The sequence below is a fragment of the Rhinolophus sinicus genome, chromosome X, assembly GCF_036562045.2.
Source record: "Rhinolophus sinicus isolate RSC01 chromosome X, ASM3656204v1, whole genome shotgun sequence".
Taxonomy (NCBI): domain Eukaryota; kingdom Metazoa; phylum Chordata; class Mammalia; order Chiroptera; family Rhinolophidae; genus Rhinolophus; species Rhinolophus sinicus.
In genome coordinates this window covers 50,029,298-50,045,875 of record NC_133768.1, presented here as the reverse complement: position 1 = coordinate 50,045,875, position 16,578 = coordinate 50,029,298, and the positions used below count along the sequence as shown (strand labels likewise).

Below are 16,578 nucleotides of genomic sequence, written 5' to 3'. Positions count from 1 at the left end.
CTTACTTTATCATCTTTAGCATGGTCTAATCTGTCGTCCTTAAATAGGATTGCATGGACAGAGTCTAATCATTAGTTGGCAGTAAATCACTAAGAGGCAGGTGTAAGAATGAGAAATACATCCGTGTAACCTCTAAAGCATTATAATGTCATCAATAAAGCAATTTTTGATGCTGAGGGAGGTTTTTGCTGCTTTTATTCTATTCACTACGCTTTCAAAATTATTTTTTGTACTCTTCTTTAATAATCCTTTCCAAGCTTTGCTTAAAACTATTTCATGGCACCTTTCAACCCACCAAAGTAGTTTCCAGCCTGCAAGACTTACTTCCTACTTTAATTCATTTAAGGGTCAGATATTTAGGTATTTTCCTAACAGTTGTGAGGGGGGCAGAGCTGGAGGGGTAACATTGTATATGGGATGAGCAACAACCTGTTGGCACCCCATGTTGAATTACTTTTAAATTATTATGTACTTAAGAAGTGGGGAGGGTTGATAGCCATCCATATATCTGCACTCATTTTAGAGAAGACGGATGTTCTTCCATGTCTAGTATAACCTTTTGTTTTTAATGTAAAACTCCCAGAAAAATGATTCACATTAAAAGCCGTGAGGGTAAGAATGATAAACTAGGAATCTGGAATGGAGTCTGAGGTTATGAGTCAGCTTTCTTAAATCCTCAGTTTTGCCCAGGACCAGCCCAGATGAAACAAAAAATTCTAAATCTTGTAATGTGACACTCAAGGCATAAAAACCATAGGTTGTTAATCCTTAGTCTAAACTAATCTATCTGGAAATCTACCCTGAAAATAGCCAGAGGTTTACTATATACAAAACCAAAAGTAGTAGGGAAAGCAGTGATCAACAAGGAATTTCAAATTTTAGCTTTGGTTAAACCCAGACTCACAAAAGGAGCCTTGAAAAGACTAATTCACCTTCATTTCCTTTAATATCAGCAAGAACTGATTGACAGTTTTCCTGAAACTTACTGCAGGCCCTTTGGGGTTACTCCAGTCCAATTAAACCCATGGAATTCAGTTAAAAAAGGCACACCAACTTAAGACAGTTAATGACTTAGAAGGTCATTTGACAAGTTTAATCCTTGTTCTTTTCTTTTTGACCTACAAATGAGGTTAAATATACATATACATATCTATATATAAGTATAGCTTATATTTCTTAAGTGCTTAATTTGTGATAAGTATATCATGTAAGTGTTTTACCTATTTTATCTCAGACTGACCTTTATGAGGTAGATACTATTACTGTTTCCATTATACAGGTGAGTGAGGTCTGGTGAAATTAAATAACTTTCTCAAGGTCACTTGACTAGGAAGTAGCAGAGCTGGGATTGAATCTAATCAAACTGTCTCTAGAACCCATGCTCTTAACCACCTCGATGTATATTTCATATATACAGAAGGTATTTCATTTGTGTGAATGATGACTCATGCTTTTCAAGTGTGACATGTTCAATCAACATATTTTGCTTTTCCATTCCTTGGAAGTTACCTTTTCTTACTGACTTGCTTTTTTATGTTTTCTTGCATTAATTGGGTATTGAAATTATCTGACATTCAGCATCAGTGCAATATAACCCCCCTTTCGTTTTTAAGGAACACTGGTAAACTGTTCTACTCTGGAAGAAAGAGAAGAATATAATAAGCTTCACTGACTTTTCCTTTCTTTTCTCCTCACAACAATTTACAAGGGGACTTTTTCAATGGATTATTTCGACTTTTAAAGATATAATTTCAAAATATTCGTTACACTCAGAATCAAGCATTGATACCAATGTATGTTGTTTTCTCTGTCAAACTGCATTTTTCATCTCCAGTCAGTTTGGGTCTAAACAGCTGATTCTACTGCCATTATTATATGGTGTTGCTGCTTTATTCTCTAAATAGTTTGGTATTTCCTCCAAAAACTGGAAGAGTTCCATGATGATGTTCAATGTTCTAGGACAAAAATTTTTAAATGTGTGTAATTGCTCTATTTTCATTTTAGCCCCAGCTACTTTAACTAGATAGACTTGGTCAACAAATAAATGACCAGCTTTTCAAAAATGTGATAGCCAACCATTGCTCTCAATCTGTTACAGGTTCTTTCCTTTCAGTTGCAGTTTTGTGTGCAAATGTTGAAGATGAAAGCTGAATTCCTGTTATAAGTGTGGGAGTCTCATGAATAATTAGTTTTATTTGGCTAGTAAAAATGCATTTGTTTTTTATTATTTAAACCAGTTCCTGAATAATATTAACAATATCTAAAAATAATGTGGGCATCAAAAGCCTTAGGTGAATTGTCAAGTACTAATTAATCTCAAGAGAATTAGCTTCCTTATTATTTTCACTATGTTTAATAATTTCTTATAACAAACAGTATTTGGTGACTTGATAATTATCATAAATTTCTTGTTTTCCCACCTGTTACATACAGGTTTTGTTCTTATTTCCTATTCTGCTTTTTAAAAAAATTAAAGCAGGTTAATAATCACAAATGTCCATTATCTTGGGTCATTTTTGATTGTTTGAGAGAAATAGAATAATGAAATCCTCAGGAAGTAAGATTTACATTGGGCATCTGCTGAAATTCCTGAAATACTACATGTTGTCTGGTGTTGTTCAGCACAGGATAGTTCTTTGCATCTTTGAATATTTAGGGGAGGTAACTAACTAAAATATTACCCATAATATACTGGAGGTGTCAAAGAAATGTATATACATGACTTGAATTCATCTTTTGTTTTTGGTATATATTGAGTATTACACTTTTAATACAGTTTTTTTTTTCTTTCTTAAAATGTGTATACATTTTTTGGCACTCTCTGTATTATTGCCACCATAAATGCACTATGATGTCAATGTCAGAAATGTCCAAACCGGCAGAGAATTTTTATAAGAGTTTATGTGAGCCAAACTGACATCACATGCCAGGAAACAAGATCTCAAATGCTCCAGAGAATAACACTTTTGCAGTTTATTTTATGCATTTGAAATTAAGAAGGAGAGGTAAAGAAAATTACATGAAAATGGAAGAAAGCAAGATGAGGATAAGATTACAGGATAGTTAAGATTACTTGCTCTCTTGAGGGGTCTGAAAAGAGGCATTTTCAAAGGTGTGTTAACTAGATGCACAGAAACAATGGACAGGGCTTGGTTAAGGCAAACATAAACCTTTTGTAATAAGTTATACGCCTGGGGCATGACTACCCAACATGACCTACCCTGTTAGGAATTTATGATCAGGTCACCCTGTGAAGTTATTTTCCATAGAACCCTTTTTGTCATCCACAATGATCAAACACATCTGTTCTAAGGCAACTCCCAACTGCTGCTGTTTAGTATTTACTGAGCAATATGGTACATTGTGTGATTTCCCCCCATATGTGGTTCTTATTCTCAATCACTTTATAATCTTAGATAATATGAGATCTCTCTGACAGTAAAAATATCAATCTATGATATACAATGTGCATGTACACTGATTATTTTCAAAGGTTAATTGTAATTTTTCTTTTTATTCTGTTTTGTAAGTATAGACACACATACAATCACACGTCTCATAAAGACAATTATGAGATAAAAGGTAAATAAACTAGCTGTTGTTTTAATATAACTCCTCACATGCACTCAGGTCACTTCCAAATCTTTTGTAGAAATGACACACATAAAAATGTATTAAGAGAGGTGGGGATGAAATATCCATTATGTGAAACCAGAAATATGATTCAGTTATTTCTTTTAGCCAGAGAAAGAACAGCTCATGAAGGTAGCAAGGTCAGGTAAATAACATTATTCAAGTAAAACTGAGGGACAAAGCAGGATCAAAATGTATTTTGATTTATTAACAAGTAAATGTAGCACATTCCTAGTAAAATATTTAGAAATGCTAATGTTGAGTGCCTACTATATTCTAGTCACATTTCATACATTATTCCACTTAATCCTCATAATCTTATAATTACACACAAAGTGTAAATGAATTAACTAACTGGCCCAAGATTAAACAACTAGCAAGTTGCAGAGCACATATATGAACCCAACTCTGACAAACTTCAGAATTTACAGCCTTTCTATTACAATGCCACTTCATGTTAAAATAGACAAAAATTACCCTGCACAGAAATACTCACTTCTCATATTTTAAGAAGGTCTTAATATCTTTCTCATGCAATAAAATGTTACTATAAGCATCCCAAGATTGTACTTTATAAGTAAAAGTCAAAGATCTAAGACACAACAAAATCTATGGTAAAATATTAGACTCGAAATTTTTCGGGTATGTTTTACTTCACACACTCTGCACACCTTGCATAATAAACTGTATATGGTACAATAGTAAACTGCTATGAAATTAAGTTATAACTATTTACCTTTCTGGGTAATGGCTAGTACTAGAATCTTGAATTTAGAACACCTATCAAAAGATATCCATGTCAAATCTTCATCAGTAATAATTAGATATGGTTCCTATAGCTCTTAATGCAAAACAAACAAAGATGGCCTGCATAAGTTAAATTTGTCTTCTTATAGCTTGGCACCTCCCATTTGGTAATTTGGCAATAATCATCATCTACTTTATAAGGTGTCATGCCCCTACCTTTTATTCCTTTCCCCTCTGCTATATATAACAGGGTGCTTTTATTCGAGACCCTGATTTTTTGTTGCTCTTATTCTTTTTTATTCCTTTCCCATTTAATTGTGAAATTCCAAATATTTTTTTATTTTATTTTATTAAATTTATTGGGGTGACAATTGTTAGTAAAATTACATAGATTTCAGGTGTACAATTCTGTATTACATCATCTATAAATCCCATTGTGTGTTCATCACCGAGAGTCAGTTCTCCTTCCATCACCATATATTCGATCCCCCTTACCCTTTTTTTTTATTTCAGCAAATCTAAAAGAAAAAGGGTAGATGAATGCTATATTTCAGTGAACTAAAGCCACTTAGGAATCAAATTCTAACAATACAGTTTTGTTTTGTTTTTGAGATATCATAACAAGGATTTTAAAGACAATGAGAACAATTTTCTTTTTAGGCAATTTATTAGACTATCAATGTAGACCATTTATTTGCTTTCACCATTAATATAGTGTTAAAGTATCAACAAGCTCTAATAATTAAAAAGAGGTTGCATCCCTATACAGATTTTGTATGTAGCACCTAGTGCTAGAAGTTGGGCTACTAGTCATTTAATAAAACTATCAAATGACAATATTTTTTATCAATCCACAAAACATTTTACAAATCTAACTTTTCTTTCTTTCTTTTACACAAAGTAAAATAATATTAATAATAAATAAATGAATAAAACATATTCAATAAATATATATTGAGCAAAAGAAAGAAAAGTTATTCAGCTTCTCTGATCTAATCAGCAACCTAGAGAGAACAATGAGCTTTTCTAAAATTTATCACTAAGGCCCAAACCATGGGGGATAATCACAGACAATCTACATAGTTTCAACACTAAAGATCAATAACAGTGACTGTTCTTTCTACATCCTGATAAAAATCACCTCAAAGCATTTCGAAGCAATTTAGTTGTTTCCAGAACTTAATTAAAACTTCCTGATTCCAGGGTCATGGCAGCTCAACATTATCTTTTCTATACTGTCAACAAAAAATCACCCAGCCTAAGAGAAAGCTTGTAAGAGTTTATTTGAGCCAAACTGATGACAATTGCCGGGAAGCAGAGTCTCAACAGATTGAGAAAATGCTCCAGAAAATGGCCGTTTTGCAACTTATTTTATACGTTAGAATAAAAGGAGGAATGTTACATGAAATCCATTGGTTGTAGATTAAGGGGGTAGGAGAAAGCAAAGCGGGGAAATCTCTGGGATTGGATAAAAAGAGAATGGAGAGACAGACACTTCTTTTACATAGGTGGGTACAAGATAGTTAATAGTGTTTTACAGCACATAGAGATGGTATTTGGGGAACAAAATAACAACGAGAGATATTGTAGTTTCCTCCTCTGGTGTTGTGGGTGGTGCCCCCTGGGGGGTCCGGAAAAAGGGATTACTCTGACATTCCGGGGGTATGTTATCTTAAATGCAAAAATACAGCAGATAGGCTCACTTAAGGTAAAGATTGACCTTTGTCAAGGAAGTTACAGGCCAAGGATGTGAGTTCCAGCCATGGCTCACCTTAGTTGGAATTTTTATGTTCACACCATCCTATGTGGTTATTTTCAGTCTCCTGAGCTTGTTAGGTTTAACATGTGGCCCCATCTCTATCCACAATACATTCCTTCCATTTGATGTAAAACTGTTAATCATTGAACTGTATGTACCCTAATTAAAATTTCTAACGTACCAGTTGTACTTTTGCTCACTCCTCTGCCTATCTAATCACCCCTCATTTTTCCAAACTTAGAGCATTGTTTTAAGGCTTTTTGAAGCTCTGCTCTTGGACTATAATCCACAAGCAAGGTCCTAAATAAAAATATTTCTAAAATTTTTAAACATTCCAGTTATTTTGTTGACAAGCATCTATGGTATGTTAGTTAATAAGTGAAACAAAAAACATACAAGAAACATTGTATTATAGAAGATCACAATTCTGGGGGGAGGAAAAGGATAAAGCATATTCACATATCCATAAGATAAAAAAATTAAGTGCTTTATGACCACTTTCTGGAATATTTAATGAGTAGCTAGTTACAAATTGTTCTCATCACCTAAAGCAGTTATTAGGTTGGTGCATAAGTAATTGTGGTTTAAAATGTTAAAAATAATTGCAAAAACTGCAATTACTTTTGCACCAAACTAATACTATGAATCAGAAGCTGTGCAATATCTAATGACATTGAAGACGAAAAGAAGTTATTAAGGCAAAAGGAGGAAGCAAGCAGGAAATATTTACAGCCTCTAGGATTTCAGTGTTGATATAGCCAATAAGCCAACATACTGTCTCCCTACCCCCCTTCCTGCTTTTCCTTTAGTTCTCAGACTTTCCGTTCTCCACAGGTATTTTGTCCAATGCCCATGCACGACAGCAGGTAAGTACTTTTAGTTGTTAATCATACATTTAAGTATTTCCTATCTTCCTTTGTTCTCAACCTTTATTTCATGTGTATGTTTTGTCTCATTTAAGTAGATTATAAGACCTCTGAAAGCAGAACTTTATTTTAAAATTATCTTTTACTTCCCATAACGATAAGAACAGCACTAAGCATACACAATGTTTCCCTGAAAATAAGACCTAGCCGGAACATCAGCTCTAATGCATCTTTTGGAGCAAAAGTTAATATAAGACTCAGCATTATATTATATTATAGTAGACCTGGTATTATATTATATTATATTATATTATATTATATTATATTATATTATATTATATTATATTATATCTGGTCTTATATTATGTAAGACCCGGTCTTATATTATAGTAAAATAAGACCGGGTTTTATATTAATTTTTGCTCCAAAAGATGAATTAGAGCTGATGGTCCAGCTAGGTCTTATTTTCAGGGAAACACAGTAGTAGGATCTCATAAATACTTGCTTGGTGTTTGAATTAAAGTGTAGTCTCAGGAACATTTTTAGAAGACTGACTAGAACCCGTTCTAACCCCAGAGACTCTCACCCAATGTGACTATCTAGACTCCAGCCTAAATAGGTTCCTAATGGTGGAAGTTAGAAATGAAGCTAAGTGAGTATGTATTTGAGATACTAATTGCATCAGCTATAATAAAAGCCTCACCATATATTAACAACCAATTAACACCTAATATTATTTGCTTTCATAGGCTTACATAATAAAGTCAGGGAAAATAGCTTAGTGATTTCATAATGTTAAAATTCATAAAAGACAGAAATTAAATATTTCTTTGCATGAAAGAAATTCAAAAATTGTATTTTATCACAAAATAAAAGTAATTCATATTGCTGGTGCAAAGAATGTTTCTCTTTAGTCTTATTCCATTATATAAAAATAAAAATGATGACCTTTGATGATCTGGCTACAGTTCCTACAACAGTCTCTCTTTTGCCTTTTAAGTATAATTTCATACTGGTATTTGATAAGATTTGATATTTAGGTAACAGTTACAAAATTGCCCATCTTCATCCATTATTTATTGTTTCACATCTTAGAGTTGTCATTCTAAGAGTACAAAAACAACAAGTGAGCCTTTTAATAGAATAGTATGGCTTTTAGTCTCAAAAAGACTTTTAGTCACAAAACAGGTTTAAGCAAGAAAAATGGCTGAATGTGAATATACTTTACACTACTAAAATGTACACTTAATAATGGTTAATTCAGTAAATTTTATATTATAATCTTTACCATAATTAATTTTTTAAATGGCTGAGATTCATGTAGAATTGTTTTCTTTCAGGACATTTTAAAAGCAGAATAGATTCTGAGAGACATCATCGAAATGGCGGCGTGAGGTGAGCCTCTGGAAATCTCCCCTGGAATTTACAACAAAAAACAACTATAACTCCACAAAGTACTCCCTGCACAGCAGACAGGCAAGATGAAGAGGCTAACTACTGAATTCACCTATAGGGGGGCAAATTGCACGAGCAGGGGAAGTGGGAAGGGAGTAGTACGGAGACAGAGCCATGCGGGTACAGGACACAGACCTAGCTAGGTGCTCCAAGCGCCACATCCCGGAACTACCGAAGCTGCAGGAGAGAGAACTGGGACTTCTAGGGCTCCGTTTATGGCCCACAGGGCTGAGGGGACAGCATATAACACGGCTGAACCCAATGCTCACAGCAGAGACCTCGGAGAAAAGACTGAGGGAAGAAGGCTAAAAACAGAGGTTTAAGCCCTCAATGCGGAACAGAGAACGGAAGCCTTAGGAACTAAGACTAGCCGCCCCCTCCTTACACTCCCAGAGCTCGCCCTGCCCCTACCTGCCCAGTGCTAGAAGCGGAAGAGTAGCACTGTCAGATAAAAAGAACAGAATATTTACAGTTCTGAAAACTGTGGTCCACAAAGTTTTGCAGCCCAACTAGTTCCAGCAAAGGGGAGGGAGCTGTGGAGGCAGGACCAGCTGTGGTGGTGGTGGTCGCAATTGCTCTGGGCCAATTCTCACAACTAACCCAGCTCCTGGCCCCACCTAACTGGGCGGAACCTGCAGGAGTAAACAGAACTGATAAAACACATGGGCCCTGAATCTGGTGCAGGAAGAGCTTTGGAACTTCAAAAGATCTAAATATCCCCAGAGGGACGTGTTGCCCTATGACCCAGGCAAACTGTTAAGAGGGGAGAAGCCCGCCTTCCAGGAAATCCCCTCATTGTGTGAGAAGCTGGAATAGTGCACAGAAAACATAACACTACAGTGTGAAAGAGAAAAAAAGGTCTGAGTTCCCAGCGAAAATAAAACATTCTACCAATACGTACTGGAAAACAAAAGAAAGACCTCTTCCTATCAACCTGTTGAAGAACCCACTCCTGTAGATGTCTAGGAAGAGAAATAATAAATCATTAATTGCCATGAATAACCAAGGCAACAAGACAGCTCAGACAGATAGTAAAAAGTCTCCAGGAAATGAACTTAAAGATATGGAAATATGTGACTTAAATTACATAGAATTCAAGATTGCATTTCTGAAAAAACTCAACAAGATGCAAGAAAACACAGAAAGGCAGTTGAATGAACTCAGAAACACAATCAAAGAAAAGCATGAGCATTTTACGAAAAAGATTGAAATTTTAAAAAAGAATCAAAGAGAATTTCTGGAGATTAAGAGCTCAATAGAAGAAATTAAGAATGAAATAGCCAGCTTAGGTAGCAGAGTTGACCAGACGGAGGAAAGAGTCAGTGACATCAAATATAGAAATCTAGAAATGAAACGGATGGAAGAAGAAAGAGACTTGAGACTTAAAAGAAATGAAAGAACTCTAAAAAAATTACTGACTCCATCAAAAAGAGCAATATAAGAATAATGGGCATACCAGAAGGAGAAGAAAGAGAGAAGGGAACAGAGAGTATATTCAAACAAATAGTCAATGACAACTTCCCAAACTTGTGGAAAGAACTGGATCCTCAAATCTAAGAAGCAAATAGAACACCTAATTACCTCAATTCCAACAGGCCTTCTCCAAGGCACATTGTATTGAAGCTGTCTAAAATCAATGACAAAGAAAGAATCCTCAAGGCAGTCAGGGAAAAGAGTAGGGTAACCTACAAAATAAAGGCCATTACATTATCATCAGATTTCTCAGTAGACACTCTACAACCAGGAGGAAGTGGAACCAAATATTCAAAATATTGAAAGAGAAATTATGAGCCAAAAATGATATATCCAGGAAAGATATCCTTTAAATACGAAGGAGTAATAAAAACCTTTCCAGACATACAGAAGCTGAGGGAATTTTCTAATACACGACCTGCACTACAAGAAATACTAAAGGAGGCTATTCAACCACGATCAACAGGGACAATTTGTAGCAACCAAAACATAAAAAGGGGGAGAGTAAAGGCCTGAACCGGAATATGGGAATGGAGAAAGTAAGCATGCTGAAGAAAACGTAATACTCTAAATATCAAACTTTCTTTTACATAAAATTAATGGTAACCACTGAAAAATATCCAGAACTGAAATATATACTGTAAGAAAAGAAGAAACAGAGGGAAACATCATAGAACACCACCACACAGAAATAAAAGACAACAACAAAAAGGTAAAGAAACAAGGGAGACACAATCTTACCAGAAAACTAAAGATAGAATGATAGGAAATCCTCACATATCAATAATGACCCTAAATGTAAATGGACTGAACTCAGCAATAAAAAGCCACAGAATAGCAGATTGGATCAAAAACTAAACCCAACCATATGCTGTCTCCAAGAGACATATCTCAGCTACAAGGACAAGCATAGACTCAAAATGAAAGGGTGGAAATTGACACTCCAAGCATATGGTATCCAGAGAAAATCAGGTGTAGCCATAGTGATATCAGATGAAACAGACTTCAGGGTGAAAAAGATAACAAGAGACAAAGATGGACATTTCATAATGGTAAAGGGGACTATAGAACAAGAAGACATAACAGTCATTAATAATATGCCCCCAATCAGAGAGCACTGAAATATACCAAGCAAATATTAATAGAACCAAAGGAAAAAATTGACCAAAACACAATTACAGTAGGGGACCTAAGTACATCATTGACAGCTAGGGATAGATCATCCAAACAGAAAATAAATAACAAAATAGCAGTCCTAAATGACACATTAGATGAAATGGACATAATTGACATTTATAGAACTCTTCATACTAAAACATCAGACTATACATTCGTTTTCTAGTGTACACGGAACATTCTAAAAGATAGACCATATATTGAGACATAAAACTAGCCTCATCAAATTTAAGAAGAATGAAATCATATCAAGCATATTCTCTGATCACAAGGCTTTGAAATTTGATATCAACTGCAAAAAGAAAGCAGGAAAAAACACAAATACATGGAGATTAAACAATATACTTTTGAAGAATGACTAGATCAAAGAAGAAATTAGAGGAGAGATCAAAAGATACATAGAAACAAATGAGAATGAAAATACATCCTACCAAAATTTTTGGGATGCAGCAAAAGCAGTTTTAAGAGGGAAATTTATATTATTACAGGCCTATCTCAAGAAACAAGAAAATTCCCAAATAAATAACCTCACATTACACCTTAAAGAACTAGAAAAAGAAGAACAAATGAAACCTAAGGTCAGCAGAAGAAAGGAAATAATAAAAATCAGAGCAGAACTAAATGAAATAGAGAACAAAAAGACAATAGAAAAAATTAATGTGACAAAGAGCTGGTTCTTTGAAAAGATTAACAAAATTGACAAACCCTTGGCTAGGCTCACTAAGATAAAAAGAGAAGACACTAATAAACAAAATCAGAAATGAAAAAGGGGAAGTTATCACGGATGCCATAGAAATACAAAGGATCATCCAAGAATACTATGAAGGACTATATGCCACCAAATTCAATAACCTAGAAAAATGTACAAGTTCTTAGAAACAAATAGCCTTCCGAGGCTGAACCATGAAGAACTGGAAAATCTGAACAGATCGATCACCAGGAACGAAATTCAATCAGTCATCCAAACCCTTCCCAAAAGCAATAATCCAGGACCAGATGGCTTCACTACTGAATTCTACCAAACCTTCAAAAAGGATGTAATACCTGTGCTGCTCAAATTCTTCCAAAAAACAATTCCCTAACTCATTTTATGAGGCCAACATTACCCTGATACCAAAACCTGGTAAGGACAACACAAAAAAAGAAAACTACAAACCAATATCTCTGATTAATACAGATGCAAAAATCCTAAAAAAAATTCTAGCAAATTGAATGCAACAATGCATTAAAAAGATTATTCATCACAACCAAGTGAGGTTCATCCCCGGGGCACAAGGATGGTTCAACATATGCAAATCCATCAATGTGATACATCACATAAACAAATAAAGGACAAAAATCATATAATTATATCAATTGATGCAGAAAAACAATTGACAAGATACAACATCCATTTACGATTAAAACACTTAATAAAATAGGTAGAGAAGGAAAATTCCATAAAGGCCATATGTGACAAACCCTCAGCTAATCTCATAATTAATGGTGAAAAACTGAAGCCCTTTGCTCTACGTTCAGTACCACGACGGGGCTTTCCCCTATCACCTCTGCTTTTCAACATAATGTTGGAAGTCCTCACCAGAGCAATCAGACAAAAGAAATAAATAAAAGGCATCCAAATTGGGAATGAAGAAGTTAAATTGTCACTCTTTGCAGATGACATGATGCTATATATAGAAAACCCTAAAGACTCCACCAAAAAGCTATTAGAAACAATCAACAAATACAGTAAAGTTGCCGGCTACAAAATCAACGTACAAAAGTCCATTGCATTCCTATATACTAACAATGAAATCTCAGAAAAAGAAATACAAAAAACAATTCCTTTTGCAATTGCAGCAAAAAGAATAAAATACCTAGGAATAAACTTAACCAAGGATGTGAAAGACCTATATGCTGAAAACTACAAGACATTTTTAAAAGAAATTGAAGAAGACACAAAGAAATGGAAAGACATTCCATGCTCATGGATTGGAAGAATCAACATAGTTAAAATGGCCATATTACCCAAAGCAATATACAGATTTAATGCAATCCCCATCAAAATCCCAATGGCATTTTTTAAAGAAATAGAACAAAAAAATCATCAGATTTGTTTGGAACCACAAAACACCCCAAATAGCCAAAGCAATCTTAAGAAAAAAGAACAGTGCTGGAGGTATCACACTCCCTGACGTTAGCCTGTACTACAGGGCAACAACAATGAAAACAGCATGGTACTGGCAGAAAAACAGACACGTAGAACAATGGAATAGAACTGAGAACCCAGAAATAAACCCCAATAAATATGGACAGATAATTTTTGACAAAGAAGCAAAAACACATACAATGGAGAAAAGACAGCCTCTTCAAGAAATGGTGCTGGCAGAATTGGATAGTCACATGCAAAAGAATGAAACTGGACTGCTGTCTGTCACCATGTACCAAAATTAATTCAAGATGGATCAAACTTAAGCATAAGACCTGAAAAAATAAACTGCATAGAAGAAAACATAGGTACTAAACTTATGGACCTTGGGTTCAAAGATCATTTTATGAATTTGACTCCAAAGGCAAGGGAAGTAAAAGCTAAAATAAAAGAATGGGACTATATCAAACTCAAAAGCTTCTGCACAGCAAAAGAAACCATCGATAAAATAAAGAGGCAACCAACTGAATGGGAGAAGATTTTTGCAAACAGTGCCTCTGTTAAGGGTCTAATATCCAAAATATACAAGGAACTCATGCAACTCAACAACACAAAACAAACAACCCAACTGAAAAATGGGCAGAGGACCTGAAGAGACATTTTTCCAAAGAGGACATACAAATGGCAAATAGATATGAAAAAATGCTCAACATCACTAATCATCAGAGAAATTCAAATAAAAACCACAATGAGATATCACCTCACCCCAGGCAGAATGGCTATCATCAACAAGTCAAATAGTAACAAGTGTTGGAGAGGCTGTGGAGAAAAAGGAACCCTCATACACTGTTGGTGGGAATGCAGATTGGTGCAGTCACTATGGAAGGCAGTGTGGAGTTTCCTCAAAAAATTATGAATAGAATTGTCATATAACCCAGAAATCCCTCTCCTGCGTATCTACCCAAAAAATCTGAAAACATTTATACATAAAGACACGTGTGCTCCAATGTTCATTGCAGCTTTATTTATGGTGGCCAAGACAAGGAAACAAACAAAATGTCCTTCAATAGAAAGAAGTTGTGGTATATATACACAATGAAGTACTATTGGGTGGTAAGAAAAGATGAAGTAGGACCATCTGTGGAAACAGGGATGGATCTTGAGATTATAATGCTAAGTGAAGTAAGTCAGACAGACAAAGCAGAGAACCATATGATTTCACTGATATGTGGTATATAAACCAAAAACAACAAAAGAACAAGACAAACAAATGAAAAACAAAAACTCATAGACACAGACAATAGTTTAGTGGTTACCAGAGGTTAAGGTGGTAGGGGGGTAGTAGATGAGGGTAAAGGGGAACAACTGTATGGTGATGGAAGGAGAACTGACTCTGGGTGGTGAACACACATGGGATTTATAGATGATGTAATATAGAATTGTACACCTGAAATCTATGTAATTTTACTAACAATTGTCTCCCCAATAAACTTGAATTTAAAAAAACATATAATAATAATAAACAAAATAATAAGTAAATAAGTAAATAAATAAATAAATAAATAAATAAATAAATAAATAAATAGAATAGATTCTGATCTGTTGAGATGACTTAATTATGCTCCTGTGTGGAAAACGCAACTATATAATCATCCATCCACACTTTTTTTAATCTTTCTGGCATCAGTTTTCTCATCTGAGAAATGAGGGTGTGGATTAAATTATCTGTAAGTTTCCTTCCAGCTATAAGGTTTGTTGCAATTTCATGCTTCTGGTTTTCGTTTTGAAGAAGAAAAACAGGAATTGCATTTTACCCTGAAAAAGGAATAGGACAAGTACCAGGTCATCATATGTAGGTAACTAAAATTAGATAATGCTCTGAATGTATGGTTGTGTTATAACACATTAAAACAATAAATGCAGCAATCAATGCTTTACATGTAAATCATTTCACAAGTCTGAGAAGAATAAGGAAAGGAGAATTTTTGTGCTTTTATACTACTGAAGTCTAATCTATGGATGGATTTGATTTTTGGATCAAGGTAAAATATATATTGTTTTGTATTAGTCATACCTAATTTTAACCAGGTTGATATTACATCATAACCTGAGAGGGGAGAAAGAGCTCACCACAAAAGTTTTACCCAAATGACCTACCCCCCAAAATAATGTCAGCAGTCATATTCAGTTGTAATTCTTAGATAATTCATAAGCAATTCAGTCCACCAAAATTTTTTTAAAATGTACTAGTCAAGTATAAGATTTTTATAATAGAACAAGTTTATAATAAGTCCAATGTATTTCAATGTATAGAGAAAAGAAACTGCCATGTCTGGGAGAGGATTGGCCCTCTTTACATAGAGAAGCCACTCTACACAGGCAAAAGAGCATTGTTATGTGGTACTCTACCTGAATACAGGCCTGCTCCCATTGCCCTAAAAGGAACAGAAACAGGTGCTCTAGGATTGAAGCTAAGCCTTTCCCTTCTTTTTATTGGATTTCTCAGCCTGCTCTTTAAATGATATAACAATATATATGAAAAACAACCTGAAAGGATATCCACCAAAATATCGCTTATGGCTATCCTTGCATGTTTGGTTATAAACCTTTTTTTAATTGTCAATTTTTTTAGTATTTTGCAATGAATATGTATAATTTATAAATAGAAATTAAACTATTTTCCAAATTTACATAGTGTGACTCATAAACAGCTGGCAGCATAATAGGTTACCAGTTCCATGGATGTCTTGCATAAAGAGAAAATCTGGGGGGCAGAAATGAGTAAGATTTCAGCTCATTACATTTCATAGAATATAAGGTTCACATAGTCTCAAGGATGAAGAGAAAACACAAAATAACAACATAATATGCCATTTATTGAGTTCTCATGAAAGGCCATGTACTGTGTTAAGCCCTTTACATCTCATTCAATGCAACATGGTCATGCACCTAGTAAGCAGTAGAGCTGGAATTTAAACCCAGATCTGTTTTATTTTAAATTCTATGGGCTTAGTCATTATATCCTACTATACTACTTTCTTCCATCTCTACCCCAGTTTAAAGAAAAAAAAAACTGACTTCATCATATACAAATAATTTAATTATAATGAATAATGAACTTTCACAAATACAAAATCATGACTATGTTTGTTCTGCAATGACTATTTCATTATTGAAATATGTTCTGTAACACCCTCACTCCATATCTCTAGACTTTATCCACTAAATAGTACTTGTTGTTTCTGTGGCTTGATCTCAAGAATAAATACATAAATAAAATAAAACAAACTAATAGAATATAAACACAACTAGTAATGAATGATCATTTGTGTTCATTTGTA

General features: G+C 34.4%; 1 protein-coding gene across 1 annotated transcript in view; it reads right to left on the bottom strand.

Annotated features, from left to right (window-relative positions):
* The window catches only part of LOC109437982 (sodium/hydrogen exchanger 2), a 68,606-nt gene that overhangs the window by 13,885 nt on the left and 38,143 nt on the right, over positions 1–16,578 (bottom strand). The gene's annotated exons all lie outside the window — the stretch shown is intronic.